Genomic DNA, 14,400 nt, shown 5'->3' on the forward strand with positions numbered 1-14,400 from the left:
TTCATTTCACAGCTGGAGGTAGTCTAGAGAGTAATTTACAGATGTAATGTTGTTCGTTTATGCTGGCTGAACTGCACAGACTACTACTTGAGGCAGTGTTTTAATGACCAGAATCACACATTGAAGTCTGGAGTGGTGCTTATTGGTGCAGAACACATGCACCAAGTCAATTTCCAAGGAGACTGGGTGACCAAAGGAGCCTGAATGAAGCCATAGAGCAAGAGGAAGAAGGCATGTGTGGCCCCTGTTATCCCGTTTGTAGTGTTTGATAGAAATGAAGATGTGGCCCGGATTAACACACCTTCACAGCTCTGGACGTGGAGAGTGATGGCACATGTTCTGTTGGCCATCCTTGACACAGTCCCACAAGTGGCAGCAGCTTGTTCGGATTGTTTTTAAGCAGGTAAAAAAAAACAAAAAACAGAATAAGATGTTTATGGCGCAAAGAAAAAGGCGAAATTCAGCAGCTTGCTCTCATATGAAAATGCCAAAGACGCAATTGCAGACGCGGTTGTTCCGTCAAAAGCGCATGGAGGGTGATTGGATATTTTACTCCTGCCTCATTATCACTGAGTGTATGGACACCTGACAACGTGCCAAAGACAAAAAAAATAAAAATAAACTCTGTCTAAACAAATTACCCGATTTATTCAGGCTTCCTAGGTTTAAAAGAAAGTTACTAAAATCTAAATAATTATTGCAGTCGATGCAAAATGTGACAACATGACAAAAGAAGCTTTTCGCTAAGGACTGCGTATCAATAAAGTGGCCCTCAAAACATTGTTTTGATAAAAAGAGGAAATCGCTTTTAACTGATGACAAGTGCAAACAAATTGTCCCTGCAGAATGAATGAAACGAGGTAACAGTTTGCGCATTTGCACCCTTACCTTGTCAACAGTGGCCGTCCGACAGTCGCCTCGAGAGTAATCCTGGGAATTCCGCTGAAATTGGTTCTTTGCTTTGAGATGATTGCAAGTCGGGATTGATCATACAGGACGTCACTTGGATGGTAAGGTCCCATAGACTGTAGTATCTTCCTGTATCGCTCAGTCTGTGGGTTGCAGAGGCTTCACTGAACGTATGAAACAGCGCTTCACATGAACGGAGAAAGCAAAAGTCCGACATGGAGTCTGCTGCGGCCTGGATTCATCACTCATCCAGCTTCAACTCTTTACTCTGTACATAAAACTTTATGAAGGCGTTACTAAATGATTGTAACCATTTCAAATGAAAGATTTTTTTTCTTTTATTTATCAATATTTGGAAATTAGATTCAATTTAATACATACACCACAGATGCTGGACATAAACTGCTCCTCTTTCTCCCCTCGGGTGGGGCCTACAGATCACTATACTGTACACCAATATTTATTTATTTCAGCATTCCAAGCACACTTCATTCTTTGTACTAGTTGTATAAAATCTATATGAACAGTGTGACCGACATTGAGACACTAGACCTGAAGTGTTGCATGTGCAGACATACTTGGCCAAAAAATATTTAAATATTTGATTTAAAAACATTTGCATATGTGTTCATGAGGCATAATAACAACCTGCTACTACACATGTCCTGTACACAGCAGGTTACTTATTCAAATGTAATTGTGTTGCTGTCTTGTTGTCAGTCTTTGTCCTATCATGTTTCTTACTCCAGCATGTTTTTCATTTCTTTTGATGTCTGTTGTTGAATGTGTACTGAGAGCAGCTGCATACCGAAGCAAATTCCTTGTTTGTAATAAACACACTGGGCCACTAAACCTGATTTTGGTCCTGATTGTGAAAATCAGTCCCTCAGACACACACACACACACACACACACACACACACACACACACACACACACACACACACACACACACACACACACACACACACACACACACACACACACACACACACACACACACACACACTAAAAGATATAGACGTGCCACACAGTGCACGCAGACACATCACACAGCCTTCTCTCATCACTCTCTGTCTCTCTCTAGCAGTGATGCTCTTGAATGACCGGAGGCTAGTCTGCTGAGAAAGAACAAGAACCAACAAAGCAGCCCGGCCACAGCTCTGCCCGCCAGGCAGCCTCATTCTAATAACAACGTTGCATACTTTGATGGCATAACCCTGCTAACAGCAGAGGCAGCACCAAAGACTGAACTCGCCCTTGGCTGTTAGTGTGGAGCAGGGTTTAACCAAATCGGTTATCCATGTGCAATATGATACATGCCTCTGGTATGGATGTGACACACGCATAATAAAATATCTCCATTGAGACATTATAGGGGGATTTACTGTAGCCTAAAGGCTTTTCATCAACTACCAATCAACAATTTATTGGTGGCAGTCAGTCAATAATGGCGTTCCCTGAAAGTGTCGGTGAAATCAATATTTCCCCCGTGGCTCAACACACAACCCAGGGACAGCAAGAGAGAGAGGGAGACAGAGAAAAATAAATAGAGCTATAATGAGTGGTCACACTTGCTCTCTATGCAAATAAGATTGATTAACTGTGTCGCTATTGGAGCATTTTCAATGAACTGAGGTGAAATAGATTTGTACAAATCTCTGCTCATATCAAACTGTGCTCATTTCAAATGCACCGGCAAGTTTTCTACCATTTCACTGCCTTGACGCTCATTGTCAGCGTAATGATTTAATCCTGCCTGATCCAACATCATGACTGATTTTGTCTCGAGGGGAAACTAAAATCTCCCCCGAAGCTGCTCACAGTAAATCTTTGTGAGCTGTCCTTTAAGAAAAAGAAAAAAAAAAAGCACAGCTATCCATAGGATTAAACAAGGAGGGAGTGTGTGTTTATTATTTCAGGATTGTTTTCTGTGTGTGGTGTGCGTGATCTTATTTGCTTCACAGCACCGATGATGCACATAGCCTCCATATCAAAGTGTGTTGCCTCTCAAAACTCCTTGAGACCGAGAGACAGGAAAATGCGCAGATTGAAAATGAACAAAGTCCCAAGAACCCTGAGGCTTGTCAACAAAGCAATTTACCACGACTGAAGTTATATTCATATATATTTAAAAACTGTAATAAAAATAAAAAAAAATTTAAAAAAATAATAAACTAACTTTCTTTGAACATATTTTTCTGTGATTTTGTTGTAAAAAAATGTTTTTTAAATACGTCATCGAAGCATTTATTAATACATAGTTTATTGCTTATAGCATTTTGTTGATCCTGTATATTACAGAATCCAGTACTGGTTTTGCTTCTCTCTCAGGCTCAGCATGCAACAGCCAGCCATTAATCAATAATTCATACAAAAGGAGGTTTGCAAACATATGACAAATGACAAAGTGCAAAATAACTCCTGGATTACTCTGTTGTTACATTTACCATCAAATCATACAATGAGAGTTTTTTTAGAAACACAACATCTTCAGCTCTCATACAAAAAACTCCTAAGGAGCCATTTTAGTGTGGGCCTATTTCTTAGATATATAAAGATTTCTATATTTCAATGTCGTACAAACACTTTGTAATGTGGTTTTCATGTTTTGACTCTGTTAACAGAATAATTTTGTGGTTTATAATTACATTTCAGTTTATTTGATTAATTAAATTTCTGATGCTGTCAGATGAAGCACAGACCATATTCATGTAAATTATTAATCATTCTATCATTAAAAATTCTGCTGATGCTGCCACAGCAATGACAGCCTTGTAACAGTGAAAATCTTAATAAGTGTGTTGGAAAATTAGACCAAAACATAAAATGACACAAGAAAGACTCCTTTGAATATGGCATGGCGAATGTTGGCTGAATAATTAAAGCAATCTGAATTTCATAACATCTAAAATAAACACAAAATCATATTTCTATTTGTGGCAGGGTATTGATTGCAGCTGTAGTAAGGCAGCAGATGTCACCCACTTTCAGTTCTACCTTTCAATCCCTTGCTCCACTGCCACTCACCCTTCTTCTGTTGCTTCTCTTGGTACAATTTCAGACTCGAGAGATTAGCAGATCTCAGCCACAAGGCGTGGCTGGGTGAAATCAGTTTCGCTGGATAGGAGACTGTAAGTACGTTCCCACCCAGCATTTTCGATCGATGCTCATGAAACAGCCCAGAGGGACATGTGCAAAGCTTTGATGTTTCCTTGAAGACTCTATTGCTTTTCAACTTGATTTAATTCAGCCCCCTTTGTCTTGAAGCAAATTAATTCTAGCCTGAAAAGTGATGTGTATACATATAATTTCAGCCTCCCTGTGTATTGTTTTCATATAAACGTGGCTATATATATATATATAGCCACGTTTATATGAAAACAATATATACACAGTATGTATATATATATATATAAAGCCGATAGTGTGAGCACTAAATAACAGTAAACATGTTACATTTTCAAACTGCATAGGTAATGCTGCTCATCTTTAAGCCTGAGGACATTACCACTCATTACAAGGGCTCATGCACATAACAAAACCATCTTACTATTCAAATTAAAAATGAACAGAGCTGTACAATTAGTTTATAATCTGTACAGACCCTTGAACATATTCTGCTTTTGTTGTTTACTGAGTGCTGATGTTTCCTCTGCAGTCATCCAAACACTAGTAAAAGTACTAAGAATAGAAATGGCATTGAAGCTGAATAATTCAGATGCAGGAGGTGGAATACACAATGAGTTTAAAAAAAAAAAAAAAAAAAAAGTCCTCAAAATGCTGACATCATAACAGCATACCGCACTCAGTGAGGAATCTGTTTGTGGGTTGTATATTTGCTTTTATGTAGACATATATATTTATTGAGTTGCCTGGTTGTACTGTAAAAAGGCCAAGAGGATGAACTAATAATATCAACACCCTCTATGGCTCAAGTTAATTCATTAGCATTTAGTTAATTTCTGTATGAATAACTCATGAGTGACGATGTGCCAAGAATTACTGTTAAATAACTCCAGCCCACAATTTATAGAAGCCTTTTCAACTTCATTTGGCTCCTCTTTCTGTTTGTTTTACATTCAGTTGAGTGTATCCATGTGTCCCATGCATACTGAAATGGGTGGAGACATTTCTGTTCACCCAAATCTAACGCTTCAGTGTCCTGAACAGAGCAGGCAGCACTAACTCCTTTCTATTTCCTGGATTCATGCAACTGCCCTCCTCCATCCATCCTTAGCCCCTCCACTTCCCTCCATGGGACTAGTTCTTTTCACACTTCCCTAAACTTTACAAAAGAAATTCATGGGGAAGTATTAAATATTGAAGAGCACAAGCGAGAGCGTTACAGTGCTCATCTGTCGGTACAGTGGATGAGCAAGACAGAACAAGATTTGTGGATGAAGGTAAAGTCAGACTGCTGAACCAGCTAAAATGTAAAAAGCTACATCATCATTATTGCCTTGTTTTAGGGAGACAATCAGTGCAGCATGATCTTGAACTAATAAAATAAAAGCCATTAAGTGTATTTGTATGGATATAGAAGATAAAGCTGATTTGACTAGGTTGATCTTTGTTGTTCATGTTCTGCTGTTCACTGTATTAGTGTTTAAATTCATTGAGAAGGAAAAAAGTCTTTGTATGTTTTCAATAAAGCTGATACTGATAGAACACAAAGTTGTGGCTATGTAAGTAGAAAAAGATTCAAATATAGATGTTAACGTTGTTTGTGAGGTCACAGTGACCTTTGGACACCATATTCTCATCAGTTCATAATCAGGTCCAAGTGAATGTTTGTGACAAATTTAAGGAAATTGAATTAAGGTGTATCTGAGATATCACATTCACAAGAAGGGGATGGATGGAAAACCAGAAAACACCCACAGTGGTTATAGATATAGATAGATTTACATCTGAGATGTTGGAACCAAACAATTTTTTCTTGATAAGGACTTAAACCATAATCAGTGATAATATTTGTGGTCCATACATTTTCTGTTGATTGAAGGAACAGTTTGAGCTGTAGCCAAGATGTGGTTATCTTAGCTTGGCTTAGCGTAAAAACTGAAAACTGTGAATCACAGAAGCGGCTAAAAACAAAATCTGGCGCCAAGCAGTTTAATCCGTACAAACTGAAGCAGTAAAAACATGTGAGGAACTGTGGCCGGGCAAAATAAAATACTGAGTGTGTTAACATAAGCTAGCACGGGTTTTATGTCTTGCTCAGAAACATTTTGACAGAAAAGGAGACAACTGCAGATTAATACGGAGCTGGAGCACAAATTGAAGTGCTGACCCTCCAGTTATGGAGAAGGCATGGGATGGTCTACTTAATAACCACTGTTCAACCTTGACACTGTATGCTTCATACATTCCAGTGGGCTTTCATTACACCAGAGCTATGAATTGATATGAGAGAAGCTCCCGCTCCTGGGAATAAACTCTTAATATTGGCACCATAGCATTGTGTTGTTACTTTCTGTCACAGTGTATCTGCCATGTCCTTTTGGTTGAGACAGGCAGAGCAATTCCTGCTTGAACTGTTCACTGACAGGTAGAAGGTGCGGAGAGAACCAAACAGTGACTACATTATCTTTGCTTCACTGCACTGCTTTCTCTTCCATTTTTCTCGCTCTCTGCCCTCTCCATCTCTTTTTTCTCTTTTTCTCTGACTCTAACCCAAGTGAAGTGACAGATGTCAGAAGGGCTTCTCTCATATTGACTAAAAACTGCGACCTTGGAAGAGAGTCAGCTTGTGTCACATTCATCAGGACGTCTTTCTACTCTCCAAACTGGTCACGAAAGCAGCAATGTGCATTCTGCTCATGTAAGTCAGCATAATCGAAGTTCAAGTGAAGCTGTTAAACTGTGTAGGTTTCAAATTGAAATTCAAATGCAGTATACATTAGCCACATTCTTGGGTTTTTAAGAAGGTAATGAAATAATTTGGCTACAAAAGGCTGTCACACTGTTCTAGCTGCCAGCCTGTCAATTAATTTCAAGAAAGCTGCATGAATTAAAGATACATATCTACTGAAAGCCATTGTACAAGAGGGAAACATTTGAATTTCTTTGCTGACAGCACCTTCAATAGACCATAATGCACTGCAGCTGAAGGAGATGTGTTTTAAATAGCTCTAACTTTCTTATTTCTTTTACAGGAATTTTTTTTTCCTTATTCTTTAAATTCTTATCATTATCACCCTCCACATGAACCAAAGGTAGCCAGAGTAGCCATATTTCTGGTGGTCGTCACAGTGAATGCTGGGAAATGTGGTGAATAACTAACTGTAGCAGAATTAGACATGGCATGGTTATTATAACATTTCATTACAAAATAATACAAATTGATGATCAAATTTAAGAGCGCCTGAGCTTCCCAAGAATGGAAGTTTCCTAAAGGTAGTTTCACGAGTAAAAAAAAAAAAAAAGGTCTTTGTGAGAAACAAGCCCATGCAAACCTTCCCTGGAATCAAGCAGTTCCACATTTGAGACACTCTAACAAAGCCACTAAACCACCGTGTATTCTGCTGCTGGGAGTTTATAGCTCTGACAGTATTGGATTCGGAGATGAAAGAGCGGGGGCGGGGGGATAAGAAAGTAAATCATGGAGGATGGAAAGAAAGAAAGCTGGCAAATGAGAGACATGCTGCTGCGGGCGGACATGTGTTGGTAAATGTGAGTTTGTAAAGGGAAAGCTTTGACGCCAGGCCATCAGGAAAGGATCATTACTCTACATCCACCATCAACAGTAATTACAGTTTCACTATGTGTACCCTAATGAGATACTGTGTGTCCTCTAATATAGTATAATTAATCATTACAAAGACCAGAGGGGCCAAGCAACTGCAAAGCTCACCTCGTCTTATACATCTGTCAGTATTTACTGCTTGTTATAGACTTGACATGTTTGTGAAGCTGCCATTTTGTCTCCTACATATTAAACATTTCATTTATATTCATTTAGCTTTTCGTTTGGTTAAATTTTGCATCACCTGTAGTGCGAGCTGGGTAATTTGAGGACAAAGAATTTGTGCTTTTCATACCAAGTTGAACATGATGGATGAGGCCATTTAAAGTAAGAACAAGTAGCAGATTTGCATGACAAAAAGGCAATTGGAATCAACCTGGAAATCGCTGAGTATGTGAGGAAAAGTGTGAATGACTGCACACATTCAGAAGTTTGACAATAACCTGCGTTGTGTCTTCGCAGGATGACAGGCTTCGGGAAACAGCTACAATGCTCTTTGGCAGATATCCTACAAGTTTCTGAAAATCTACCCGAGGGAGGAAAAGATATTCACTACTCAGGTAATTTGTTGATGGTGGTAGAGCGTCCTTTCTAACACAGTGGTTTTCTGTTTTTTTTTTTTTTTTTATGACTTGCTAACATGCTATCTCTGACCACCTCAACTGAGGAGCGTTTTTCTCTTGTTTTGTTTGAATAGATTTTACAGCCCCAAAGATGTGAAATCCATCAGTAATTTACAAGAAAACATGCTAAATACAAATGTCAGCTTCATTGGCAATGTAAACTCATGTTTAGCAGGAACAATATCGACAAATGTCAGCGGTACACAACGTACGGCTGAGGCTGATGGGAGTGTCATTCATTTTTGTGAGTATTTAGTCATAAACCGAAGTATTGGAAACATTTCAGATATGACCTGATGACAAAAAGTCGGGTGATTAAATGCATCCAAACAAGAACGTATATATGTGTATCAAATTTCATGGCAATACAGACAACAGTTGTTGAGATATTTCAATCTAGACTTACAAACTGACCAATCAACATTTCCATCATATTTCTACCTTAAAACTGGGTGGGCTTTTTTTTTTTTTTTGGTGTCATTGGGAAGAAATTCTATAATAATCTTTAGGCAGGTTGTAATTCAAATGTCCGAGAGAACACTAAGCTTCTGCAACTCCTTCGGGTCTGCACTTAGGTGTTAGAAAATTTAGCTCGTGATGGAGACTTTAAGCCAATTATGTCAGAAAAAGAGCACTCCTACTAGATGTTCTACAAATGCAGATGCACGTGCACAGTCCTTCAGACATTAAGCCTGATTCAGTGGCAGAAAATGATGGAGAAAAATGCGCTATTCTAGCATTGGGAAAAACTAGGAGACATTGAACCCCCCCCCCGTTCAATTCTCCTTTCTCAAGGTGCACAGGGGTTCAGAGTGGTAGGCCAGGACCGGGTGTCACCGGACAGGACACTGAAGCATATCTTGGGAGACCTGCACGAAAGCTAGAGGGGCGGACGACCAACCAACACCACCGGCATGCACCGCTTAGTGCAGACCGTGCAAGAGACCCACAAAGGAGGACACAGCTGCTTGCACAGATGCGGGCAGGCAGGCCGGCAAGCGTTGTGTTGTTATGAAGCAATGCATGTACCAGTGCTCGTCTGGTGGGGGAGGCTTAGCAAAGAGAATGGCGGGAGCGAAAGCTGCAGGAGGTGGGCTGCATTTTCATTTAAAAAAAAAAAAAAAAATGTTCCCCCTTTTCCATAAAACTGCATACTCCAGCTTTAATCTCCAGTTGATTATATCCTTGGCCCTCAGATTGTCCTGTGCTGCCCGACAGGTCGGAAACCACGGGTCTGACAAATCTGTCCAAAACTCCTCGTAGATTTTCAAATGGGTTGTTTGACTGTGGAGGCTATAGAGTATGGAAGCTAACTTTTTCTTTACTATTCACAAATTGAGTCGCAATACAAAATTTAATGTCACTAAATAACAACCAGTCTTCATTTAATTCATGACTTCATTGACTGCAGGAGTATATAAATATACTATATATATGAAATATTCCACTGTGCCAGGCAAGGCACTGAACTGTCAACATAACAATAAAGGCTTTTCATATTTCCTATTAACACATTTGTCACAGCAGTGAGTTTGAGACTGAGCGCTTATTGCGATTCGAAGTCTAGCTGACGAGAGGTGACTCAGGAGCTGCACATCCACAATATCAGGTTTAGCCCACCATCACCTGGCTTGGTCCTTCAATCCCCCCACCTCAAACCTCCATACTTCATTTGCAGCTCCCAGGATTGGAGTGACAAAAAAAACAGCTGCATTGAGAAAGGTTGTAACTCTATACTGTGCACACCCTGAGTTCTAAAAAAAAAAAAAAAAAAGAATCCCATGCGTTGCATCTAAACTTGTTCAGTGATAACGCAGCATTGCAGTGGTTGACAGGGTCCTTGGGAGGACTGAAAGTATCATTTTGACAGCCTCTAACAGACCAAAGTGGTTTCATATGTGGAGATTTATCTCTTGTGATGGTTTGTCTGAGTCAAGGAGGTGGTGATAGGAGGGAGAAAGATTGGATGTGATCCCTGTGAAATGTACATCAAACCTAGAATTAAGGTGTCTACTGCCGGTCAAAAGAGGCGAATCATTTTTAGTTTCCTAACAAACCCCACTGTGGTGTTACTCATTATTTTGTGCAAGCATATGCTTTGGAGATTTAAATATCTTCTTTTTTCTGGAGAGTCAACCAGATGTGTTGTTTTAATACTCTTCTAATGAAGTCTGAATTATAGCTCTGGGACTCAGAGTAAGTCTTGATTACACTTGCAGGCTAATACCTTCCACTCTCACCTTTGTTGTCCTTTGCCATCCTCATTTGTAATCTAGTTGGCACAGCCACCTCTATTGGTCATGGCAGTGTAATTGTGACATTAAGAGGCAACTTGGTTCCAGAGGGATCCACAAATGTCGTCTACAAATGCAGCGTGAAAGTCACATAGCCTGGGCTGTGAGGAGATAAACAGTCCGAATACACAGAGCTTGTTAGTCATGGTCTCTAATTACCAAATGGTTCATGTTGGAATGTCCCAATTGTCCAATCTAGTCTGCACAGAAATGATGCCAGAGAAGCGATTGGAATGCAAAACTATTGAAATTTAAGATATTTTCAAATATAGTATTTCTCTAATTGATCGAGATTTCCAGCCACAAACATTTTTCCTGTTAATCTGAATCTCTGTCTTCAAGGTAATTGCTTCTCGTGCTGGTGTCCAAAACAAATGTTGACAATATGTTCATGTTTAACGGTGTTTGGAAGTAATCACTGCGTGATGTTGAAAGCCTTTGAGGATTTGTTGTTGCCAAGATCTACATGAGTCATAAAGTGAGTCATAATGTACTACCAAAGTGACAAAGATCTTTAATAATACCCACCATGCACAGATCTCTCATAATGTCGGAGATCAATGAAGGCTGGCGTGTAATTGGATATGATTTTATTCATTAGATGATGAACAGCCGACAAATTGGGCCTTGTCCTCTGCCAGCGGTTTGGGTCACAGCAATCAGTCAGTCAACTTGAAAGAGTCATCCAGACACAATGTGGGAGTACAACATCAGAAAGGCAGTCAAATATTGCTTTGTATATTGCTGTAAAAGTATTTTTTTTCTGTTATATTTAGCTTCAAACACTGGGAAGAGCTTTTTCACTTAATGGTCATGAAGAACTGTAAGTGTTCATAAGCATCAATAGTGAGCTCTTATATTTCTCCCACATGTATGAGGTGTTGTGACTCACCTCTAGTATAGCATACCTGGGTATATGACTGCATTTGTGTATCTGTGTGCCAAAGCCCATAAAGCCTTTAATCCGAGCTCTGCTGGAGGAGCTGTGCATTAATTATGGCACAGCGTTAAATGGAATGCATCACAATGCAACATCTGGTACAGGGTGAGGAAACTGGCAGGGGAGGTTTCCTGGGTCGAGTGCTCCCTTTAACCTCAGCTGTGCTGCCGTGTCACGGCCCATCCATAAACTCAGTCCTCAGAAGCAGAATAATTGAATCATATGGATAATAACACACATGGACACAAAGTGCTTGTTTTTATGTGGCTTTAACGGCTGGAGTGTTACTGTTTTTCCCAGTGGTAGTTAAAACTCACGCAGAGGTGAGAGTTTGAATGTACTTTATACTATTTGCTTTTGTACTATTACATAAAACTCATCCCTAAAAAAAGCTTCTGAAATATGTAAAAGTATTTTTTTGACTAAATAGTCTCATGATAAGATAAGATAAGATAAGCTCAAATTTAACCCCATTTTTGATCATTTATGATCCCCATTTTTGCTTCTGTGTTTTCACATTCTGTAAGTTTCTCTCTTTATAGTAATTTTCATTTGTGGCAGATCGACCATATTCTATTGAAATTGCCTTCATATATACGAAGGATCCAAAGGCAGTGCTGCATGTAGTCCAGCCCACATATTATTGGCCGGCACTGCCGGATATCAGAATGTATAAAAAAAAAAAAAAAAAATTGGCATTAAACTGTGCAGGACAATTAAATCAAATTTTATTGACGGTTTAGTAGACTGTTCATGTAGCTGGTAAGTGAAGAAACTGTCACAGTGCAGGTTGAAACACTCGCATAACTAAGGCTTTACCTTAGTTTAAAGTCACGGGACCGTGCATCTTCAAGTTACACTAATAGGTCTGAAAAAACAGAGTTGGGATTCAGTAGTTGTACTTTTCTTTGAATTGATGCTATATTTGCATATGAATTACATGCACAGTAAGCTGATGTCATACTCCACACTGATACTGCCACACAATTCCACACTGCCACAGTATCATGCAATGGTGCCACTGTGTGGAAGAAAGTTGCACACACAAAACGTGCAGGGATTTAACTTTAAAAGCGCCTTACATACATGTACATTATAAATCAGCACAAAATTAAAGTCGTTTTATTCAGCCCTATTATGCAAATGCAGATGGTATATAATAAACCATATAGACATCAAACATACTATTGATACTATAACATTACATAAATATGTAAATTAGCTTATGAAGTGGAAAAAACGACAGTGATAATAAACATCAGCGGAAATGTAGCTGAATTTGATAAAAAAAAAAAAAAAAAAAATTACAATTACTGCTCTGCCATTGAACGCCTTCACCAACCAGTGAAGTTGCAGTTTACGTCACAATTATATAATGTAAGCCAATAAAGCGGATTCTAATAGAACACAAAGTTACAGACTTGAGAGTTGACAATGTGTGGATGTCCAAGATTAGTGTCACTAATTCAATATCTGACTAAATATGAAATAAGGTCACAGTCTCCCCCTCTGTTTATGAGTTATGGTGTTGAATAATGGCCAGAAAAGGGTTTTTGCAGAACATTATGTCACGAAAGAGAAGTTGACACTTGACCTTTTGGATATAAGATGTCATCATACTTTATCCAATTAGACATTTGTGAGGAATGTTTTCATAATCAGCAGCCGCCCATGGCTGTCGCCGTCACTGAGACATTACAAATTCTACTCATGACTAACTGTATAACAAATACCTGCATAAACACTATAAATTTGAGTGATGATTTCCAGGTGAAATGATGCCGAGACATAAACTCATCATTCTTTATTTCATACCAATATTTAAACAGGGATCATATCAAACTAGATCAATAAAATAGATTACAGAATCGTGGCCTGGTTGGTCTGAACTCTCACCATCCAAGAGCCAAACACTGAAATAACAGCAAGGGAGCTTTCAGCTTTCTTAACTTGAAGCCTGGTTACACCTCATCCACACTTTAGGCTGAGATGACTCTATTTTTGAATCTAAAGGCTGTTTCTTTACCAGGTTGACCTGCTTTTTGTTTAGTTGTAGAATCTCACAAGCCTCCAAATATGTCTTGATTTTCTTTTCACAAGCTGGTCTTTAGTCTTTACCCTGCTTTTAACAATTTAACAGCAGACTGTTTATGGCAAGGGAAGATAACAGATGCTCTGAGCTGAATCATAAAAAAAGGGCACACTATGACACAATGCATCACACCAACACAAGTTAGGATAAGCATTGTCATTCCCTATTTCAGACCTGCAGATGCTCATACATACATACATACATTTGTTGTAGAAAAAACAAACAGACGAAGAGCAAACAAGCAGCCGTAGGCTCGACGTTTTTTGTTTTAAGAAGATATTTTTTATTGTCATTACTGATTTTTTTATTTTTTTTACTTTTACCCTCAGACCTTTTTCATGGCAAATCGTAGCCCATCCCGCATTGTACTTATGTTTATTGGATTGTTTATCTTTTTAGCTGCAATCACATTAAACTATCTTTCAGGATTTGGTGCTGAATCAGGTGAGTATTTATTTTTTTAAACAAATCAAATCATCTGAAGCTTTTTTGTTTTTTGAATTATGGAGTAAAGAATAAAACTGTGCTTATATTGCTACAGGTGTCTTCCAGCAAAGCATAGAGGATGTTATGCTTAAGTATATGACACCTTTCACTCCCGCTCAGTGGACTTTTTTTGTGTGGGATTTCATATATACATGGGTTTTTGCCATGTTTATATACTTTTTAGTTGGACTTTGCCAAAGGTAAGCGCCATTTGTCATACTTTCATGCATTATTCACCAGAGATGGCGATGTTTAATAGCTGCATCAGGCAGCGGAAATGTGTCTATTTCTTAATACTTTTATCTA

Source organism: Brachyistius frenatus, unplaced genomic scaffold (genome assembly GCF_029030835.1).
Source record: "Brachyistius frenatus isolate BFR_SWC_R1_liver_20210118 unplaced genomic scaffold, ASM2903083v1 Contig_21, whole genome shotgun sequence".
NCBI classification, from domain to species: domain Eukaryota; kingdom Metazoa; phylum Chordata; class Actinopteri; family Embiotocidae; genus Brachyistius; species Brachyistius frenatus.